Here is a 7,855-nt window from a genome sequence, read left to right on the forward strand (position 1 = left end):
CAATGGAAGACAAATTTTTCATGCTTTTGCAGAGTCTCAGCTTTCTGGCCATGCTGCTTTCTGCCACATACTCACAGGTGAATTGGAGCCGTAGAGCAAACATCCTGCACAGGGGACAGGTGCCACTTTGATGAGAAATTCATCATTCAGGATTAAAAATAAGTATTTTGTAGCCATCATATATGAAAGAAGGGTAAAAAATGGGAAATTTTAGAGATGTTAATGGGCACAGGGCTCAGCATGACTCCAGTGAAGGTGGATTCCCCAGCTGAAGGCTTGTTAAGTTGCCTCTGGTCTGTGCTGAGTGAAGCTCTCTGTGGAGCATCATTCTTGGTAGCTTGTGGACCATCACTTTCATTCTTGGTCTGCGCCTCCTTTCCCTGTAGGCAGGGGGCTGTTGGATACAAACTGAAGGGAAGGTGAATCCCTTGTTGTTTCCAAGTGTGAAATCCCAGCCCTGCTACAGAGCTCACTGGGCTCCTCCACAAACAAAGGCAGCAGGCAAAGGCAGCAGGGACATGCCCAGGGAGGGGAGCTGCTGGTATCAGCCCCTCTGAGGGGGCCAGAGGCACGGCTGGATTCTGCTCTCCCTCCCTGGAGCAGGGCAGTCGTGGCTTAGCCTGTGCTGCAGGCAGGGCTAAGGACTGCTGCTGGCCCAGCTGGATCCTGCACCTGCTGGAGAAGCCTTGCTGTGACACGATCCTGTGTCTCCCCAGTTCCTGGGAGCTCCTCTCCTCCTTCTTTGGAAGTGGGATAGGTTTTGTGGTGTGGTCTGGGGAAATGCTTGTTCCACATGCAGTGCCTTGGGGTTAGGGGCTCTGCCCTCTTTACCACAGCTGGGTGCAGTGCAGACTGGGCAGGGCTCAGTGGTCCTCACAGCACTTTGTGGGGACAGGGAGAGAGCTTTACCCTCTTTGAGCCCTGGATTTCTGCAGCTGGTGCAGGGTGCAGGATTAACTCACTGTTGTGGGATGGTCAGGGCCGCACTGCAGGAAAAAGCCTCCAAAAAGATATTTGAGAAGTGCTGGTAATTTAGATCAGCAATCAGCCTCAAAAAGCAGGCAGGGTAAGAATAGAAGCCTGCTTGAAAATGTGGAGACAGACTCTGTGAGGAGACAGTAATTGTCCCAGCTCACATCTGATTCCTTCACTGCTGTGTATCATCAACAAAGCAGATTTTAGGGGATTCAGTAAAGCAGAGACCTCCCCATCCCTGGCTGCTCACTCTTGTGTTGACTGAGGTTCCTCTTAGCTTTCAAGAAGAAACTAATTTTTCAGTGCTGAGACAGCCTCGAGAGAGCAGCTAGAGGAACAGGGAGGGGGGTGGAGGGGCCAAGGGCTTGAATATTCTTATGCACAGAGTCCATCTTCCATGGGATATAAATAGACCACCACTCGCCTGAGGCTTTTCCCCTTGTTCATAATGCTCAACCTGTGCTTCTGAAGGGAGGTTAATCCTGCCAATTGCTGGAGTGAAACTCATCCCAAAAAGGGATGAGGATGATCCCCAGTCGCAAGCAGGAATTAAAGACAGTGATTCATAAGCTACACCAGCCTGTTTCAATACAGCTGATGCATGCCATGGCAGCTTCTGGGAAGCTTAATGAAGATCTACTGGTGAAGGCATGTCCCCAGTTCAGAGACAGAAAGACAAACTGCTCCTTGTGTCAGCTCAGGAGTTCCTGGAGTCTGGGAAGCTGGCTTCCAAGGCACTGAATGCAGTATCACCATGTGTAATTGCACTGTGGCAGTGCCAGCAATCCCAGGTGCTGGGAGCTGTACAAACACAATGCAGGAGATGGTCTTGCCATGCTGAGCTAAAAAGACTAGAAAGAAAAAGAAAGATTTCTTTTTCCCTTTGACATGTAGGAGTTAGGGGCTAAAAAGACTAAATAAGTATCTAAATAAGTATATTTAATCCCTAGACACGGAGCCATGGAACAGTGCTCCATGCTGGGAACACTCCTGCTGGGCAAGGCTGAGTCTGATGGGCACACAGGTACAGCACACAGGCCAGGGCTGCCCAAGAGCTGAGCAGTTTCTGGGAGAGGTTCTCAAGCCACATTCTCTGCAGGTCAGAGAGGAGGCTCCATGGAGGGACAGCCTCAGCATGGGTCTGGGGGAGGTGAGGGGCTGTGGTGATCCACACTCAGCTGATTCATCTCCCCTCTTGCACTTGGTGCCATGGGCAGACTCAAGTAATGCCCCTCCAGCAGGTACCTTCATCAGCAGGTGATTCATCTGAGGCAAAGCAGAGAAATGTCTGCAAGGAACAACATAAACAGGCTTGAAACTGCTGCCTGAAGAGTTGCCCTTAATGAAAACCAGAAAAATTGTATAAGGACTGGAAACACACATGACCTGTGGGAAGTCAGTGAGGAGCTTCTCAGCCATCCCCAAAGGCAAAGTCTCCAATGATGCCAGAGGGTGTCTCTTGATCTAGCAAGCAGGCCAAGATTATTTTTTAGGTGCAGTTCTAACTGGTAAAAAAGAGAAGCCTTCTTTGGTGCAGAAGGCTCACTGGGGACAAATAGCTTGAAGTGATCCTAGCTGTGCTAGGAGGAAGTACTGTGGGACCCAGATTTCATATCCTGAGTCCACTCTGGCACCATCTAACTCCTTTTGGCTCTGCAGAAAAGACCAAGAACCTGGACCCATGGGCACAAGTTCCCTCCCCCGAGAAGAGCCCATAAGAAGCTCTGTGGTGCCTTTGCCTTTACTCTGCCTCTGGGGCTCCTCACAAGAATTGCACCAGCTGATTGCAGCTACCAGGAGCATCTCTGATTCCCAGACCTCTGCTTGCACCACAGAAATTTCCCTTTCATCCCACCCAACTGCCAGCATCTCTGAGGAACACCAGATCTGCCTCAGCCCCCACATGGGTGAGCACCAGGCACTTGGAGAGAAGCACTCACTGCTACAACAGAGTCCTAATTCTCAGCAAGCAAAGCAGCAGGATGGTTATTGAGCAGGGCAAGAGAATATATACCTAGGCAATAAAAATTATTATGATAAAGGAACAGACTGTGCTCCTTGCTCACTGAACACCTTCTGACTCTCTGTCAGCTTATCATCAGAATAATGCAATAAAAAACACTTTTATTCCTTTTTTCTTCACCTTTGTCTTTATTTTATTAGGGAGTTATTAGTTATTTTTTCCCAAAACCCAGTTACATTTCTGGGAATAGCTGTTTGGCCAGATACTAGGTATCTCAGAAAACTTTTTGTATCCCAGTCGTAGAAAACTTACCCCATAAACAACTTGTAGAATACAAGAAAAAAATTAACAAAGTCACAAAAAAACCCCCACAGATTCAGTTTTCTTCATATATATAGTAAAAATGCCAGTTTGTTCCATGAACCGTTACTTCCAGCATCATCTGATAAAGAAACACACCTGGTCATTTAATTAGCACAATTAATTTAACAAAGGTGCCTAGTATTTTCTCCAAATATATTCCCTGAAAAAACACGAAATAATGCAGACCCAGCCTTTGTTTATCACCTAGACTGGCTGCTGGAGAGGAGAGAGAGAATGACTTGGTCTCACATGCAACAACAGAGCATCCCTCCTGGTGCTCTCCACTGCTTGCCTCCCCCTCCCTCGCAGCTGGCTCTTGCAGGCAGCAGCCTGCTGTGCTCTGTGGTGCAGAAGGATGAAGTGCTTCTGGCCTCCAGCCCTGGAAAAGCATTCCCAGGAGGAGAGCTCAGAGATGCTCCAGGCCCTCCATGCTCATCCCACAGCCCCTGTTAGGAGATGTCCCAGGCACAGAGCCAAAGTCAGTGATTCCCTCCCAGCCAAGCAATCAGCCCGGTGCTGCTCTGCCCGAGGTAGAGCATTTGCTCCCTTACACAGAGCTCTGTACTCTGCCTTCAAGGAAAACCTCTCCTTTTGCTCATGACTGAGGAAGGAAAAGGATCCCTCTGGAAATCGGCTGTCACATTAGCAAAGCTCTTTTGTAATTCTTTTCTGGCAGCTCTTTTCTCCTGCTTTACTTCTTGTGCCTGGCAGGGTTTGTGATTCTTCCTAGAGGTTTAAACACGATATTCCTCACCCTGTGTGCCTGGTCCCCACAGCAGCGTGCTCCCCAGAGGGTGCCCCTGGGGGGACAGTGTCCAAACCCAGGACTGGGGGGCTCTGCTGCCAGCAGAGAGAGCCAAAGAGCACAGAGAGCCCTGCTCATCCGTGTGTGCCCACATGCTGAGGATGGGGGTCCTCTGAGCCAGGAGCTGTTCCACCTCTGGCTGCAGCCTCACCACAGGGAGGTGGGCTGCAGTCAGAGGTCCTGCAAAGAGGGGCTTTCCATGGAGCAGCACTTTTGGGGACCAGAGCTGTGTCAGGATGCAGGCAGTGCTGTTGCACTGACAAGGATTTTTTTTCCCCAAACTAAGTGCCTGCTTCTCAATTCTAAAGGGCATTTCTCATGTCACAGTTGCCAGTTTTTAACGTGCCAGAATAAAGTTAAATAACGTGATAATAACTTAAGTGTTCTACCCCGGGTAAAACGCAGCGGGTTTTGTCCTAATGGCAAATTTCAAGAAACTGCTTCCATGTAAATCTTCTTCCCTTGGCATTTTTTGTTTTTCATCCTCTCCTTATTCACTCAGAACTTCTGAAACATCACAGTCTAAGCAGCAGTGGCAGGGGCAGAGGAAGGAATTATCCTGTTCAGAACAGCTGGGGATCTTCCTGAAGAGAATATGAGGATGATGGGTCATATTGCAAAACAGGAACCTGGCAGGTCAAGAGTTTCTTCAACAATGTGTTTCAATGAGAAACCTCAGCATGGTTCAAACACAAGATATGAAGTCTCTTGTCAGCATTCAGAGATGCACCCTTGAAGCCAGAGCCCACCTGCTCTCGAGGAGGAAATTTCAGTTGTGGATATGGCTCCCCAGACTTTTCCTCCACATGCAAGTAAGCAAGTGAGCAGGCTGCTCTGCAGAAAACACAATCTCTTTAGACTGAAAGATATAATCCAGTTAGATATGAACCCTGAATTCCAAACCCTGCTTATCTCCTCAGACAGTGATGACACATGTCATAACGCCACCTCCACCATCAATTCCCTTATTTGTCACATTAGCAGTGGTGATACCGACACCAGCAACAAGGCAAAGAAAAAAACTGAGGAGATCCTGAGACAGAGGAACAAAGTAGAAGCCATGTCTGGGTACATTAATGAGTTCCTTGTAGCCAGCTTTCAATCAATCAAGTTTATCAACCAGCGGCAGGAAGAAGATAAGAAATGAGTGAAGGAACAAATCATTCAGTGATGCAATTGTGTCATCCTGTAACTCTGTCTTCCAGGAGAAGAAACTGGCTCAGGAGGCCTTACTGGAAATGCTTAAGGATGGAATGAACAACCTCTTTACCTTAGTGCTAGAATTCCTGAATAGAGACATAGAGGAAAATCAGAAACTAACACAACCATTAATGTCCTCATGAAGGGGGTGCTGTAAAAATCTGACCACATGCTGATCATTTGTGCTCCAAGGCAGCCTGATTGCTGAAGGCAAGCCAGATAAGTTTTCTGAGCTGATGGCCAAGTGGCTGTGAAAGATCAGGTGGCCTCTGCCAGGTATCATGAGCAGCAACCTGGACGCAATCCTGCTGGATGCCCACACGCTCATGAAGGCTTTCCAAAGGAAACACTGAGACAGTACATGAACAAATTCCCATTGCAGACCCTGAAAACTGTTGCATAACTTGTGCAAAAGTGAGGATGCTGGACCACCTCACCCTGACTCAGGTGCAGCTGGCTCTGAGGTGGAAGCTTCCCTCCAAAAGACAGACAGTCCTACTGCCAAGCACAGAGCGACAGAAACAACTGTAGGAGCAGGAGGGGAGGTGCCCAGGGCAGCTCACAGGATTGCAAAGCACAAAGAATTTTCTCCAAATAGTTTGAAGGTCTAGAGGAGTTATATATATGAATGTAAGAAAAAGTGGCCTGGGGGAAGTTGGAGTTTTTCATAGAAAACTTCTCCCTCTTCTTGCAGAGCTGTGTGAAGCAAAGCCTGGCCAACATCCAGACAGAACAGGACACCAGAGAAGCTTCTTCCTTCTCCTCCCTTGGGGAGAGGTGGAAATATCTCCTCTTAGATACAGAGATCACAGGAGGGTCCATGAAGGGGAAGGAGTTGATGCCATCCTGCCACCTGGAAGATTGCAGCAACAGCCATTACCCTGCAGAAGCAACACAGTCCTGCAAGCTGAACAGCCCAGGAGAGATTCCCTGCCAATCAGGTCCCCTCAAACGATGCCAATATCATGGTTGTCCCTGGGGTGATGTCCCTGGGGGCACAAAGAGCCACCAGCAGAAAAATCACTGACATCTCAGAATTATCCAGGTCTCCTCCACACACGTATCAGCAGGCAGATGGTGAGAACCACAAACCAATAAAGAATAAACTCCAGCATGAACAAACGTGTTATCTCTTTTTGCCCTTAAAAAAAAAAGTAAGGTGGATGACATTGATACTTCAGGTCAAAACTGAGCACAGAGCAAACAGATCTGGTCAGGGCAGAGAGCCAGCTGTGTGCTGACCCTTCCTGGACAGCCTTCACAGGAGCCCTGCCATGGCATTTTCCAGCAATCTAATATTCACAGTTAACGAAGTATCAGACTAACTGTGCCCTGGCTCCCAGATGAGGGAGAGATCAGGGCAACCAAACAGCATCTCTGCCTTCCTGAACACTGACCACCCGCTGCCAGGGAGCCTGCCAGAGACAAAGGTTGCAAGAGGAAGCTGATAGGAGAAAGTGATTTGTAAAAGTTGCGGGTTTCTCTTAGGTAAAATCAATACACTGACTTTCAAACCCACTTTCACTTGTCAGACTGAAAGAGTTTGAGAGAGCAGAGCTGCTATGGACGACTGCAGAATGCCAATGCCTCACCCTGCCCATCCATCAGCTCCACTTTTCCGAGTACACTGCTATTCTCATGTAAAATCGCCCTAATTTGTCTTTAACACCCCTCTTGGCTCTAAGTTCTTTAGGTGGGAGTCCTTAGCTTTGTGTCAGGTATAACAGTAAGCACTTCAATGATGCTCACTAAATTACATGGCTTTTTTACTAATAGACAATTCAGTCAATTACAAAATGCTATTAAGCATTTGTGCTCGGGCAGAGCAAGCTAGGTGCCTGGTGAACATGGCAAACCAATATTTTTAATTAAAATAAGAAAAAAGGAACACACAGGCTGATTACCAGCCAACAAGAAAACTACCTCCTGGAGATCTCAAAGTGTAATTACCCTTTCTGAATGACCAAAATGACTGGTTTGCTGCAGACTATAATTCTCTCTAATGCTGCTACAAAATCATGGCCACCCTCTCACCTGTCCCATTCATCCAGTGCTGTGCCTGCCCAGGGGCTGCTCAAGTACTCATGAAATCATGCTTTGGTGCTCATGTGTGGTTTCTGCCTAATTTTCTGGCTGTGTAGCTGGAGGATTCACAATGAGGACATGGCTGATGCCTACAGAGGTTCTGTTCTTTCGTTCCTTGCTGCTCTGTCCTTGCGACACCCCCTGTTTTTGTGCTAAAGGACATACCTGGAGTGGAGCTGTGTCACTTACATGCAACATAATTGGCTGCCCTGTATGTGGCCCTCTAAGAGCAAATTCATATCCGTGTTGAACTCTCAGGTCAGGCAACTGGATGTGCTGTTCCAGGAGGCTTCCTCCAGTGCTGTGCTCCCTTTTTCCTAGTAGCAAGTGCCCCATGAGCATTCATTCCTGGAAATGCTCTCTACAGATGCCCAAACACCATTCCAGTATAGTTACCTGATAAGTCTGTCCATCCACTGCCTTGTGACTCAGTCCACACTCAAATTTGCCCAGTAAGAATGTTC

Source organism: Geospiza fortis, unplaced genomic scaffold (assembly GCF_000277835.1).
Source record: "Geospiza fortis unplaced genomic scaffold, GeoFor_1.0 scaffold172, whole genome shotgun sequence".
NCBI lineage: Eukaryota > Metazoa > Chordata > Aves > Passeriformes > Thraupidae > Geospiza > Geospiza fortis.